The 16067-nt window shown below is 39.7% G+C and overlaps 1 long non-coding RNA gene across 8 annotated transcripts in view; it reads left to right on the top strand.

Moving 5' to 3' along the window:
- Nucleotides 1-16067, top strand: part of LOC103786514 (uncharacterized) — a 96025-nt gene that overhangs the window by 7201 nt on the left and 72757 nt on the right. For 7 of the 8 annotated variants that reach the window (XR_001337876.4, XR_001337881.3, XR_001337873.5 and 4 more), the window contains exons 2-3: nt 4223-4338; nt 5737-5853. This is a non-coding gene — a long non-coding RNA (uncharacterized LOC103786514). Of the gene's footprint in view, nt 1-4222; nt 4339-5736; nt 5854-8807; nt 15264-16067 lie in introns of those variants that run through there. The other variant, XR_001337880.5, reaches the window with a different exon arrangement.

Below are 16067 nucleotides of genomic sequence, written 5' to 3'. Positions count from 1 at the left end.
GGACAGGCACATGCACACTAGTCTTCCTTACCCCCAAAATTCAATTTGCAAATGGGACCGAAGAGCTCCCTGTTCCCCTCATGACACCGACACGACAAAAAAGAGTTATTCCACTAATTCCCTTGATGTTCGGTTTAGGACTTTCTGCCTCCACTATTGCTCTCGGTACTGGAATAGCAGGCATTTCAACGTCTGTCATGACCTTCCGTAGCCTGTCTAATGACTTCTCTGCTAGCATCACAGACATATCACAAACTTTATCAGTCCTCCAGGCCCAAGTTGACTCTTTAGCTGCAGTTGTCCTCCAAAACCGCTGAGGCCTTGATTTACTCACTGCTGAAAAAGGAGGACTCTGCATATTCTTAAATGAGGAGTGTTGTTTTTACCTAAATCAATCTGGCCTGGTGTATGACAACATTAAAAAACTCAAGGATAGAGCCCAAAAACTTGCCAACCAAGCAAGTAATTACACTGAACCCCCTTGGGCACTTTCTAATTGGATGTCCTGGGTCCTCCCAATTCTTAGTCCTTTAATACCCATTTTTCTCCTTCTTTTATTTGGACCTTGTATCTTCCGTTTAGTTTCTCAATTCATCCAAAACCATATCCAGGCCATCACCAATCATTCTATACGACAAATGTTTCTTCTTACCTCCCCACAATATCACCCCTTACCACAAGACCTCCCTTCAGCTTAATCTTTCCCACTTTAGGTTCCCACGCCGCCCCTAATCCCGCTGAAGCAGCCCTGAGAAACATCGTCCATTCTCTCTCCATACCACCCCCCAAAAATTTTCGCTGCCCCAACACTTCAACACTATTTTGCTTTATTTTTCTTATTAATACAAGAAGGCAGGAATGTCAGGCCTCTGAGCCCAAGCCAAGCCATCGCATCCCCTGTGACCTGCACGTATGTGCCCAGATGGCCTGAAGTAACTAAAGAATCACAAAAGAAGTGAATATGCCCTGCCCCACCTTAACTGATGACATTCCACCACAAAAGAAGTGTAAATGGCCGGTCCTTGCCTTAACTGATGACATTACCTTGTGAAAGTCCTTTTCCTGGCTCATCCTGGCTCAAAAAGCACCCCCACTGAGCACCTTGTGACCCCCACTCCTGCCCACTGAGCACCTTGCGACCCCCACTCCTGCCCGCCAGAGAACAAACCCTCTTTGACTGTAATTTTCCTTTACCTTCCCCAAATCCTATAAAATGGCCCCACCCTTATCTCCCTTCGCTGACTCTCTTTTCGGACTCAGCCCGCCTGCACCCAGGTGATTAAAAGCTTTATTGCTCACACAAAGCCTGTTTGGTGGTCTCTTCACACGGATGCTCATGAAACAAACTAAATGAGAATTCTTATTTTATTTTCCCCAATGTTTTTCCTTTAGATTTTTTTTAACCTAATTTCTTTCCCTCACTCCTACCCATAACAGAGTTGTAGCTGAAACAGAAATTTAAAGAGAGAAAAATCAGCTAACATTTATTGATCCCTTATTGTGGGCAATGTTTTGTTTATAATCTTCAAACAGCTCTGTAGGCCTGTATTACTGGCTCCATTTTCCCCACTTGGGAAAGCCTCAGTGAGACATGGGAGAGACTCAGATAAGTCAAACATCTTGGCCAAGTTTTTCCTGAAGGTGGGTGGCAGAGCTAGGATTTGAATTTAGATGGGTGTGACTACTCGGTAAGTGCTGCTAAAATGTAGTTTCCTGGGGAGCAATACAGATTCAGACCTTATCTTTTCTATCTGTGGTAGCAATGAGACTACTATGCAGATGATGAGCTTAAAACTATGCAAAAATTTAGCATAAAGTGTTTATTATGTTTCATTTAGGATTGCAGAAAGAGTAAAGACATCTAAGGGTTTCTGATTAATCTTGAACTAGTTTAACACATTCATTAAGTTAAATTAGTTTCTGGAATCTGGACTTGCTTCTGATAATTATTATTAAAATGAGTATGCTTGTAGTTTGCCAGATTTTCTTTAAAACATTTTTAAATAGTAAAATAAAGGAGTCATACTGGAGGACCTGGTAACTCCTCTAGAAAGTTCTTCCCCATGTCACACATCTTCCCTTGACACATGCTACTTCCTGAGGAGCCAGACCCCTGGGAACTGAACCTCAGCCCCAGTCTACCATGTGGCAGGCACTGTGTCAGCATCAGTCACACAATCAGTCATAACAGGCAATGTCTTGGCCTCATGGAATTCATGCTCCCAAAAGGAAGAGATAATCAGCAAACAAACAAATGAGAAATATCAGATGATGAGTATTATGAAAGCTATAAAATAAGGTAACAGGCAATGCAATAGAAAGCAACTGAGTGGGCCGGGTGCCATGGCCAGCACCTGTAATCCCAGAACTTTGGGAGGCCCAGGCCAGAGGATCTCTTGAGCTCAGGAGCTCAAGACCAGCCTGGGCAACATGGTGAAACTCCATCTCTTCCAAAATACCAAAATTAGCCACGTGTGGTGATGCGCCTGTAGTCCCAGCTATTTGGGGGGCTAAGGTGGGAGGGTCGCTTGAGCCTGGGAGGTCCAAGGTACAGTGAGCCATGTTTGTGCCACTGTACTCCAGCCTGGGTGACAGAGTCAGATTCTGTCTCAAAAACAAAGAGAGAGAGAGAGAGAAAGAAAGAAAGTAACTGGGTGCAGCAAACTGCACAGCCAGCCAAGGACTCTCAGAGGGCTGAGCAACAAGAAGGAGGCAGTCATTGACCATCCCGGTAAGCATTTTTGGAGCTGGGAGAGTGGTCTCTCCACCCATTTCTGAATGAAGTCCTAAGTTTGATTGCTGTGAGGGAGGAGATCTATAGTGGCACTGATAACCTGAGATACACAAATAAATCTATGAAAAGGGGACAAGATACTAGCTAACACCTGGGAAATATAGCCCAACTTCTGGACTCTTATTTTAATTTTAAAGGCTATGTTCTCTACAATTAAAAAAAAACTATTAAAAAATGGGCAAAAGATTTAAATAGCCATTTTTTCCAAAAAAGATATGCACATGGCCAATAAAGATGGTAAGCATCATTATCCATTAGAAAACAAAAAACCACAATGAGATATCTTACTTTATGCCTACAAGCATAACTATAATAAAAATGGAAAATAACAACTGTTGGCAAGGTTGTGGAGAAATTGCAATCCTTATACATTACTTGTGGGAATGTTAAATGATGCAGCCACTGAAAAGGTGGCAAGCAATCTGGCAGTACCTCAAAAAGTTATACAAATGATTTATGACCTAACAATTCTACTCCTAGAGGTATATATGCCTTATAGAATTGAAAACATATTTTCACAAATACCAACAGAAAGCAAAAATTGTTGCACAAATAACATTATTCATATTAGCTAAAAGGTGGAAACAACCCAAATGTCTGTCAATGATGAAGGGATTACAAATGTGGTATATCCATTCAATGTAATGTTATTCAGCTGTAAAAAGAAATGAGATTCTGATACATACTACAACATTAATGAACCTTGAAAACATTATGTGAAGTGAAAGAAGCCAGCCATAAAGCACCACTTGATTATTGTATGATTAATTGACATGAAGTGTTCAGAACAGGAAAATCCATAGAGTGAGAAAGTGGCTTAGTAGTTGCCAGTGGCTTAGAGAAAGGAGGGAGAATGGTGAATGTCTACTAATGTTTACCAGGTTTCTTTATGGGGGTAATTAAAATATTTGGAATTAGATAATGGTAATGGTCAGACAACTCTGTGAATATACTAAAAACCACCAAATACCACACTTTAAAACTGTGAATTTTATGTTATGTGAAGTATATGCCAATAAGAAATATGTTTTAAAATGTTGTGTTACCCCAATGAGATGTAAATATTGAGTTGTCATCTATCAGTCAAGTAACTGAGAAGATTTTTACTGTTAAACTAGGAAGATATCTATGTATACTAACAGAACATGTAATTGAATTTTTTTGCAGCTGGTGTGGTGGCTTATGGCTATAATCCCAGCACTTTGGGGGCTGAGGTGGGAGGATTGCAGCCATGAGTTCAAGACCAGCCTGGGCAACAAAGCAAGACACTCATCTCTACAAATTTTTTTAAGTTCATTGGGTATTTATTTTTAAAACTTTGTGGAAATAAGTGAAATATAGTTCATAAAGAGAGGGAACTTGAAAATCTAGGCACTTGACTTGGATTAAGGTCTTTAGTCATTCATTCTTTCTTCAATATTGCTTTAGGAAGTATCCACAAGCCTCAGAGCCAACCAGATCATCACACTGAGGAAGAAATAGACTAGGGATTCTTCATCATGATCTTTAAAGAGCAACCATGCTGACACCATAAGAGCTCCAAGGTCAGTACTCACCTAATGCTGGATAGCTAAGGAAGAGGCAGGACCCGACCTTTAGTGAAACCTAACATTCGAGAATGGAAGGACTTCAGGAAGAGGGAAGTCTATGTATCAAAGTAGTGAAACAGAAATAATGGGGCTTATTCAGGGGGAAAATATATCCACTATTTTGCTTGCTTATAGAAGTAAGGATATAGAAATAATGGGATAATGTGGGAAAGGCTGGCCTAGACTAGGGGAAGATACCTTGAAAGCCAGGATAAAGAGATAGAGCCAAACTAAGATAATTCCACTTTTGTCCTGGATTTTCCCTAAGTCCCTGAGTGAAGTTGAACAATTTACTTCGCTCCTAGTGCTCCAGGATCCTTTAGAATTATAAGAGATATTGAAGTTGATTTCTATAGAAAGTGTTTTATTTGGGGTAATACTCTTTTCGTGTATAACTATACAAGTTTCCAATTATTACTGTAACAAATTACCACCAACTTAGTGACTTAAAACAACACAAATGTATTATTTTATAGTTCTGGTGGTCAGAAGTCTAAAATCAAGATGTTGCAGAGCAGCATTCTTTTTGAGGGTGTTAGAAACCATCTGAGAATTTGTCTCCTTGCCTTTTCTATCTTCTAGATGTTGCCTGCATCCTTTGACTAATGGCTCTCTCCTCCATCTTCAAAGTGCATCAGTCTTACCTCTGGCTTTATCATCACATCTTTTTCTGATTTTGATCCTCTTGCTTCCCTGTCATAAGGGTCCTTATGATAACATTGTGACCACCTGCATAACCAAAATAACCTTCCTTCTCAAGATCCTTCATCACATCTGCAAAGTCCCTTTTGTCGTTGAAGGTAACATGTTCACAGGTTCTGGGGACAGCAATGAGGACATTTTTGGGGGACCATTATTTAGCCTATCCCAATCACCTATTGATTTCCTGGAACACTTAACATATATATTATGAATGCATCCCATTCTAGACCTCCAGGAATGGAGTCCAGAAAAAGGCATTTTAAATAAGCTCCCCCAAGTTTGAAGCGTCCTGCTGTGAGAAAAGGCACGTCACTAAAGATCTTTTAGGATAAGTATAGGAATGAAATTAGTAAAACAGTGCTTTAAGATAAGCATTGACACGTTAAAATCATGCAAAAGTTAAGTAATATTAGGAGCTATTGAGTTTTTTTGTTTGCAGTCATTATTTATTTATTTATTTATTTTGATAAGAGAAGATTCTGCATAGAATTTGGGTCAAAAAAAGAACAACAGAAGGCAGTTGGTTTGGGTGTGAGAGCGTAGGCAAGCCTGCTCTTCTAGTCTAGGAACTATCCTATTTATTCAACTCCTTTGCTCCTTGGGGGAATCACTGCTTCATAAAACCTGTTTTCCTATGACATTGCCTTCCAGCAAGGAACCCTCTCAAACCCTGTTGCAGCCTGTCACATGTACTGTGACAGCACCCATGCACGTGGAAAGAGATTCAAAGCAAACTCCTGAATGGCAAGATCTCCCTTCTCCCATCAGGTAAGGATCCTCCTATTTGTACTACTTTCCTTCCAGTTGTGCATGTAGCAAAGGATTCTGATTCCTGAGAGAAATGGAAAATTTCTCTTGCATTATGATTAGTCTTTAGGAGGAGAGGCTTGCTTGCGGGAGATGGCTTTCTTATTTCAATTTGGCAGTTTCCCCTAACATAAACTCATAAGATAAAATCAACCAAGCTATCAGGGGGCTTCCTCCTGGAGGCCAGGTCCTGAAGTCCTAGCAGGTGGCTCAATGGAAAAGTAGATTTCTACACCTTACATTAGGGAAATGGTTCTCAGCACAACCTGCATTTTGAGATCATATGAGAGACTTAAAAACAAACTATCCTGGCTGGATATGGTGGCTCGCATTTGTAATTCCAGGACTTTGGGAAGCCAAGGTGGAAGGATGTCTGGAGGCCAGAAGTTTGAGACCAGCCTTAGCAGCAGAGTGAGAAGCCATCGCTAGCAAATTTTAAAATTAGCTGAGCATGGTGGTGCATGCCTGTAGTCCTAGCTACTCGGGAGGCTGACATGGGAGGATTGCTTGAGCCCAGCATGCCGAGGCTGCAGTGAGCTATGATCATGCCACTGCACTCCAACCTGGGTGATGGAGTGAGACCCTGTCTCAAACAAAACAAAACAAAACAGAACAAAAAACTCCTCAAAAACAAACAAACCAAAAACAACCAAGAAAAAAACTGTCTCTAGGCCCCATTGTGCAGATTGTGATTTAAGTTATTTGAGAAGAATACCTCGTATCGGTATTTTAAAAAAACTCTCCAAATAATTCTAATGCAAAGCCAGGGGAGAAAGCCACTGATTAGGAAATCCTAAGTGGTTCCAGGTTAGGAAATAACTAGTAGTTACAGTTGTTACTATGTTTTAAAAAATGGAATACAGTTAAGAATCCTATTTTGGGTTGTACGCAAAACTCATTCAATATATTTATTACATGGCACTCACTTAGTGATGATTAAGAGTTGGAAGGGATTTTTAGAAACATTCTAATGGGATTTAGTAGAAAGAAATTGGGTTTTGGAGACAGACAGACTTGAGTTTGAATGAATTTTGATTCTTCCAATTATTAGCTGGGAAATCTTAGGCACTTAACTCTGCTAAGCTTCAGTTTCCTCATCTATATACTCTGCATACAAATCCCTAATTTATGGATTTCTTAAAAGGAATAAATGAGACTTACATAAAGCCCCTGTCATATTAATAAGCACACAGAAAATATTATTACGCTCCCTTTTATACAGAGGAGGAATTTAGGCAAAAATAAATAAATAAAGCCACACACACACACACATACACACACACACACACACAGACACACACAAGCCTCCCACTGAGTGTCCTTCCTAAGTAATACAATTTACTAGCATAAAATTTGGGACTAGAATTGATGACTTCCAGTTAGAATCCAGTTCTTTTGTAGAATCAGTGTAATGTTGCTGATATATTATTCAGAAATAGTAACACCTTTCCCCTTTCAATCTTGCTTCTAGAGGATTATTGCCTGTAACGGCCCAGATAATCATGCCTCCGTTTCCTCCTCTTTAGCTACATAATTAAATTTACAACAGCCAGTTAGGGCAGGCCAAGGCACACCTTATACAGCAATAATAATAATATGCTCTAGAGCAGATAATAAACATGCTACTTTGAATGAGAGAATGCTGCTAACTGTGGCTCCTCCTTGGCCAGCTGTAGCTGGTACCACTCCCTGGATTTGAATACGATTCTAGAACCGTGTTGCTCAATACATTAGTCCTAGCCACGTGTAGCTATTTAAAATTAAAATGAACTCAGATTAAATCAGTTAAATAATTTGGTTGCTCAGTTGCACTGGCCACATTTCAAATGCTGAGTTGCCACTTGGTGACCAGTGGCTACTGTATTGAACAGCATAGATATGAAACATTTACATCATCACAGAAAATTCTATTGGGCAGTGCTGTGTTAGAGGACTTTGTATCTTTGGATTTTTTTGTTATATCTAAATTTATGAAATGAATTTGCTCTATTAATAGCTGTTAATTATGTAGCTATAAAATGGGGAAAAGTGGAATTTGATATGAAAATAAGCTGAGAGAAAGGGTACAGGAGGAAAGAGGGAATAGAGTTGATTTGCCTGAACTGACATCTGGCAGTTGACAATTCAAGCAACAATAAACTGTCCCTTAGGTTAGTTGGCAGAAACACCCTGGCTAAAGAGTTCATTATGCTTGTTTCTGAAAGGCTGGGGATGGCACACTGATACAAAGCTCTGGCAGCCAGTTCTCCTACTGGGCTCCCGGTGGGTTCCTGCGGGCAGCTGTCACTATGGCAACGCTCAAGATTGAGGCCAGAGCCCTGAAAACAGCTGTTCTCATGCCATTGCCCCACTCCTGACATCCATCCTGAAAAGCCCTAACCAGGCAAATCGATCAATCCCTGTGGAATCCCCAGAGAGCTCAATTTAAGCACAATTTATTTTAGTAAAAAGTAAGACTTGAAAAGAAGTTCAGACATTAAACCTAACCAGCAAATATAATGTTAGGCCTCTTTCTGTTAAAAAAGAAATCAAAATATAAGTTTCCCTACATCCTGTCACTATTTTGGATTCTCAGCTGTGAAAGCACTGTCCCCTTTCCCGGCATTAAGATAAAGTTCCTCAGTTAGGGTGAATGTGGGAGTTATTGGTGCTGTTCAGCGATGTTTCTGTTCTCCTTCCAAACACATTGTAGGACAGCATGACCCAAATTTCTTTTTTTTTCTCTGAAAGATTAAAGCATCTTTGATGGGATCAATTAAGACAAAAGGAAGTAAAATGCAGTTCTATTTCTGTCCATGTAACTTATTTTGGCCAGTGCAATGTGAGCGGAAGTGACATGTGTTATTTCCAGTTAGAAACCTTTAAGAAGCAGGGCACAAGAAGCTGATTTCCTCCCCCTGCCTGCAATGTTGCAGATGGTGGAGGCTCCATCAGTCTTAGCACCTGAAAAAGGATGATGGCATACCTCACCCACTGAAGACAGATATGGAGTGAAACCATGTTTTAAGCCATTGAGGTTTGGAGGGGTTTTTGTTACTACAGCAACAAATTTAGAATCTTCTAATACTGTGCATATATGAAAAAAAGTACAGAAAGAATTTTTAAAATCTGAAGAAAATTAATTATTTTAATGTAAAGTGCTAATTTCAAGAGTATCCTATCTATTGCAGGATCAGCTTAAATAAAAAATCTGTGTAATGGTGTGACTTTTTTCATGCCAATATTATTTGTTTGTAAACAAGATATGTCAGTCTGGGTTTATATTAAAGCAAAAAATTGGTCTGATACTAGCAATTCAATTGGTCCTCTTAGACTAATTTTTATATACATAAAAATATTTATAACACCTATAAAGAGATATTAACAAACAAAACATCTTTAAAATAAAATATCCCAGTACTTATATTTAAATAAACAGCAACATACATAGCCTGTGGGAACATTATTTGACATTTTTAAGATTATTGTTTGGGAATCCTGGGGAAAAGTTTAGAAGATAGGTGCATCATTTTTATTATTTTGGATACAACATTTTAACTTTTCTAGTTCAACTAGTTCAACATAGTTGATTCTGAATGATCTATGGATATTACAAGATGTTGAATATACTTTTAATGTATATCTATTTGCCACAGTTAAAGCAATATTCCAAACAATGAAACAATGCAAAAAAAATCAAGGTTGCTTTAAACGATGAAAACCTCCTTATTGTAAGCATATAATCTCTCCCCAAAATGCAGCTTGTTTGGATATATCAATCCTGATGTGTGGGTATGTCTCATCCATCACCTCAAATTGCTTTTGAAATTATATGTAATATAAAAGTTTAAAAATTGAAAAATTAAAGCAGTCTTTTTTTATAGTCACAAAACCATACGCAGACTCTAAATACCCACTGAAGATAAATAAATATAAAAAATTTAAAAATAATACTGGTGGATTTTATAAATGTCATGGCTGGGATTTCTATTTTTATTTGATACTCAGAAAATAAAACTTATTTTAATAAAATAAGTTTATAATAAAATTTATTTTAGCAACACACACACACACACACACACACACACATATATATATATTTTAATACAGGAAACTTAGAAATTAACCAGGTTGCCTCAGCGTTACCTCCTCCTACTTCTCTTCAGGATCTAGGACGTTCTGCCCGTTGGCCAGTAAGGGGAGCCATCACAAAGTAATTACAGACACATTTACATGACAACCTTTCCTCATAGACTTGAAGTTTGTACGAGTTTTTCTAATACACATCTTGCTTTTCAGTGAATTTTGTAGGTCAGTACTGACCACACATTGTCTGTACACGCCCAGGCTGTCATAGCAGGCCACCAGATAGCAAAAGCTGCAGAAAAGCTCAGATGCTGTGCTGTTTCTTTAGAAGCCTTCTTTTCCCATGTCTCATGCTGTTAGAAAAAGCTTCTATTACCCAAGATCCAGGCCAAAAGGCTCTGATCTGAGCCCCACTGCTGCTTTAATTGTCTGCCCCTACTCAGCTCTCTTTATTAACCCCTCTCACCCCTCCCAATAGTAAATGTAAATTACATGTTTCTTTCAAGTCTACCTACCCAATTCTTTCAGGAAAAGCCATTTGTTCCCATGCACCTGGAGCTAATTCTCACTTCTTGCATTTTATCCACTGAACCAAGCTCCTGCCCTGCCGCCTTCTCCCAGACTCCCCTAGATGCCACTTTACCTCTTCTGGAGGCCTGAGCTGATGTGTTTAAAGGCTGCCCAAGAATGAAATAATTCAACACTGAGTTTCCGAGGCATGGTATTTCTCTGTATTGTTTCAAATACCTAAAAAGATGAGGGCAAGTGTTTGAGTGTGGCACCTAGCCAACCAGAGTTGTTTCAAGAAAGTCAATAATGTATATTACAAACATGTTTTGGTGACCAAATACAGCCTCCCAGCTATAGGTCTCCCCTAGAAAAGTGAGGCAATTATCTCAATCAGTCAAGTGAAACGGTCCATTTATGCTTCAATTCTCTGGCTAATTCAGGCAAAAGTAAAATTTTCATCTGAATGATCTCAGTAATTGGCTTGCTGCTTTGCTTTACCAGAGAAAAGCAAAGAAACAGGCTGTTCTATACTGACAGGGTGCTGGTAATCACGGGGAACTTGTGCATAGAAAACATCGATGAGAAAGCACATTAGTAGAGACTTTGTTGAGAAATTTCAACAACAGATAGAGCCTAATCATAGATGATAAATGAGACCTTTAGCAATCTTTTTTTCCTTCCCTTCACCTGCCCACCAACCACTTTTCCTTCAGTATTTCAGGTCCACAGCAGGTATGCCACTAGGAACAAATCAACAAATCTATTATCCTTGACTTCTTCCTCTCCTTTAATTTCCATTCCACCTTCTACAGATCTTTTGAATGTTAACTCCTCTGTATTCCCGTAGCCATTTGCTTAGTTCAGACAACCATTGGTACTTTCCTTGAACATTCATCTATTTGATATTTATTGAGGGTCTTTTATATGAAGGTTCAATGCCAGGTACTGCAAATACAATGAGCAGAAAGACAGACATGAATTCTATTGATCATAGCTACTCTTAATTGGTTTACCTGCTTTCTATCTCATGCCTCTCCCTAATCCATTATCTTCCTTGCTGTCAGATTCACCTTTTGAAGTGCCAAGCCAGGCACTACTTCACTGCATAATAGCCAAAGTCCTAAGCATGAGACACAAGGAACTTGATCTGACATTGACTTCATAGTCATTTTCCCTTCCGGCCACTTTCTATTGGTCTTATATTTGGCCAATCTGAACTTTTCACGGTCGCCTGTGATGGCTGCTTTGATCCAAAATGCCTCTTTTCCCCTTCATCTGGCTAATTTATATCTACGGTACTTTTTCATTTGGTTTTAATTATTAAAATTATCTTCCCTATATTCTGTCTTCCTAGACTTCTAACTTCTGTTTTCCTAGACTTTTGTCTCTTGATTCCACAGGGAATAATTTCAAGCCCCTTTAGCTGTCTAAAGAAAACTTGTATTCTGTGTAAACATTCATTCTTTTAACTAGCCCTTTGTTGTGTTTTTTAGCTCCTTTACTGTTTTGATCATTCTCCTCTGAACACATTTCAGTAAGTGGATATTCCTTTTAAACTGCAGTAGCCATAATTGAACTTGGTATTCCATGTGTGATCTGATTTTCAGGAAGGAAAATTCCTGTCCTGGTAAATACACATGTTCCTTTTTAAAACCCGAGCTCAAGACTTTCCATTTCTCTCTTAACTCCTACTCTGGATTCTCTTGGATACAAAATCATGTTTTTATTTCCTTTTTTTGAATCCCAAATCTGGCTGTGATGGATATGGAGATGCACCACTCAGGTTTCTTTCAGGGCTGACTTGTTACTTCTTTTTCAAAGATGACCTCAGTTGCAGAGTGATGCCTTGTTCAAAAGCCCAACCTTCCTTAGCTATCCACATCCAATGACTGACCATGGAGGACATATAAAGATCTGAAAATTTTGGCTCACTAGGGGACAACTCCAAAGGGTCATATGGCTCTGGAGTTCTCTGAGGGTTGGGCTGAGGCTCTGTCATGCCTGCTTCATAATTCAACTTGTCTCTCTGTTTGATTGCTTCCTCCTCCTGGCTTCCAGAGCTGTTGAAACTTAATAAATATCTTGCAAGTCCAACTCCATTTTAGAGTCTTTAAAAACCCAATCTGACATTTGGTATCAGAATAGTCCAAAAATGAAGTTGATAAGATAAATTTTGAAGCTTTATCATTTGTCACTTGGCTAGTAATGTGGACTCCATCACTGATGGTACTGAGGCACAAATAATCCAATGGAAATGAAAAGACCCTGAAACAACAGAGAACAGGAGATCCCACATAACTGCTGAAAAGCAGGTGGATGCAATTATCATAATGAGCAGCAGAGCCAGAGTGGCAGCCAATGGGGCCTGACCCACAGAGAGTCATGGAGATGGTTAATAGAAACTCATAACCCTAGGGACTAAATAGATGGACAGCCAACAAGGATACTTTGGTTTATACCATCACGAGAAATTAGGGTAAATAATTAGAAGCCCTAATTATTGAAGGAACTCACTCCAATAAGGCAGTCATGCCAATAAGATGTTGTAGTCTTTTGCCCACTTTCCAGATCTGAGTTAGTTTTCAGACCCAGGACCCACTGACTAAAGAAATGGCCAGGTCCCTAGGAAGAAAGACCCAGCTACACAATGCAAGTATATATGATGAGGATTCCCCCAGTCCGTCTTTAAAAGTACCTACAACTGTTTACTTGGGTGACTTTGTACAAGGGAAAGGGGAACACTCAAAACATTTTAGGACTGTTTGACACTGGGTCTGAGTGGACATTGATACCTGGAGAACTGAAGCCTTACCATGGGGCCCTCCTGTTCTAAAGTGGGAGCGTATAAGAACCAGGTAATAAACAGACTTCTGGCAGAGATCTGGCTTGCAGTAAGTCCACTAGGTCTGAGGACCCACACAGTGGTCATTTTCCCTGGTTCCAAGTATGTGATTGAAGTTCTCATGTTTGGAATACATGCAATCCCAACACTGAACCTTTAGTGAGTGGGACACAGGCTATAGAAGTGGGGAGAGCCAAGTGGATGTTTCTGAAACTGTTCGTATCCCCCACCCAAATCAAGGTAGTAAATAAAATACAAGTTGTATCGCAGGGGGAATAGTGGAAATTATTAGTACCTTTAGGAACCTAAAAGATATAAGGGTGGTGGTTGCTATCATATCCCCACTTAAGTTGTCTTAATGCAGTGACTTGCTCTTGCAGAACACAGAGATCCTGGGAAATGAGAGTAGATTATTGCAAATTCAATTAATTGGTAGCCTCAACTGCAGTTGCTGTGCCAGATATAGTATCTTTGCTAGAGTGGGTTAACCAACCTCAGTAACATGGATGAGGTCATGTGAATGGCAAATGTCTTTCTTTCTATTCCAATTAGAAAAAGAGGATCAGAAATTGTTTGCATGTGCATGGAATAGGCAACAATATATATTTAGTTTTGTATTCTGTCATAATACAGCACAAAGAGATCTCAACTCTCTAGATTTCCAACAGAATACCACTCCTTTATGATACTATGCTAATTAGGCCAGATGAGCAATAACTTCTCAGCATGCCGGTGGCATTGGTGAAACACACACAAAATGGAGGATAGGAGATAAACCCTTTGAAGAGGTAGGAGGCTGCCACACTAATAAAGTCTTCAGGGATTCTGTGGTGTGGGCAGTTCAGGTTGTCTCTTTCATAGTAAAGATACATTATTACATGCTGCAACTCCCACCATGAAAAGAGAAGCACAACACTTGGTAAGCTTCTTCAGGTTCTAGATTTGACAACGTATTTCTCATTCAGGAATACTGCTCTGACCCGTATGTTGGGCAATGTAAAAGGCTGCCAGCTTTGAGTGAGACGTAGAGCAGGAAAAATCTCAGTAGGAGGTATTGGTTGCAGTCCACCAAGCCCTGTTGTTGGGTCATGTAGGACAGCAGACACCGTGATATTAGTGGTGGCAGTGGTGGGAAAAGATGCTGTGTGGAGGTTATGTCAAGTGCCAGTGGTAGAATCCCAACATAGGCTATGGGATTAAAGCTTTGCCATCTGTAGCAGTAATTCGTATGCCCTTTGAGGAACAACTCCTGATATATTACTGAAGCCTCATGGAGATTATGTGCCTGCTATGGGACACCAAGGCACTGCACCTGTAGAACCACGTATCTTAAGGCAGGGCTAGCAGAACTTTAAGAGATGGATTCTAGAAGTAGAAAACTTGGATCGAGCATAAATAGGACTGGAAGACACAAAAAAAGCTGCATGACAAGACAGTCCCATCTTCCATGTCATTTGCCACTGTTGTCCCTGAACCTCTTCCACAGCTCATCCCTCACTCCATATGGAGGATGCCACATGGCTCACTGCTGGAGGAGGAAAAAGCCTTCAGATTTGGTTTATAGATGGGCTGGTTTAGTAGGTGGATGCCAAACAAGCCAAAAATGCATGGCAGCTACACTGCAGCCTTGTTCAGGAGTAGCTCATGGGGCTAGAGAAAAATCCTTAAAATAGGTAGAGCTTTAAGGTCCACCCGGTTATTCTCTTTGTGTGGAAGAATAAATAGGAGCTCTGTTAGAATATATATGGACTGGTGGGTAGAAGTGAATAGCCTGGCTCAGGATGCTGAAAGCAGAGATATCAGAAGACTGGGGAATAGGAGTCTTGGAGTATAAGCATGTGAATGACATGTGAGAGTGGACACAAAGTGTGAAGATCTTTGTGTCACATGTTAACACCTATCAACTAGAGAGCACCCACTGCAGAAGACACATTAAACAATGGTGTGGACCTGCGTTGTCCAATATTGTATGCACTAGCCACACGTGGCTACTCCAAATTGAAATGTGCTGTAATTGCAAAATTCACACTGGATTTCAAAGACTTAGTCTTCCAAAAAGAATGTAAAATATTACTAATAATATTTATATTGATTACATGTTGAAATTTTTTATATATTGGGTTAAGTGAAATATATTATTAAATTAATTTTATCTTTTTGTTAACTCTTTTTAAGTTGGCTATGAGAACACTTAAAATTACATATGCAGCTCACATTTGTAGCTCACATTATATATATTTTTTGATAGTATTGATATAGACAGAATAACTTGGCCAGTTGGCAGCAAGCAGCCAGCCTCAGTTATTGGCTACTCCAGGGCTGCTGTGATAGGTACATGGATTGGGTGGCAGTGGGAGCCACGAAGGCTCTTCTTGGGTCCATGAGCATGGCCTGCCACTTACCAAGACTGATAAAGCTCCTGCTGCTGCCAAATGTACAGTCTGCCAGCAACAGAGACTGATGCTGAGCCCTCCATATGGCACTATTCTTCTGGAGCCTAACCAGACACTTGTTGGCAGATTGATTACATTGGGCCCCTTCCATCTTAAAAGGGCCAGAGATTTTTTGTGTTTTTATTTGTTGTTTGTTTTAAATAAAAGTAGACTTATATTCCAAGTATAAGTTTGCCATTCTTACCTGCAGGGCCTTGGCAAACACCGTTATTCAAGGACTAACAGTATATTTGATCTGCTCACATGGGATCCCACATAACATCATATCAGAGCATGGGCACATGACCATGAGACCCACTGATCAT

Source organism: Pan paniscus, chromosome 13, assembly GCF_029289425.2.
Source record: "Pan paniscus chromosome 13, NHGRI_mPanPan1-v2.0_pri, whole genome shotgun sequence".
In the NCBI taxonomy this organism is placed as follows: Eukaryota; Metazoa; Chordata; class Mammalia; order Primates; family Hominidae; genus Pan; species Pan paniscus.
This window is presented reverse-complemented; position numbering and strand designations above follow the sequence as displayed.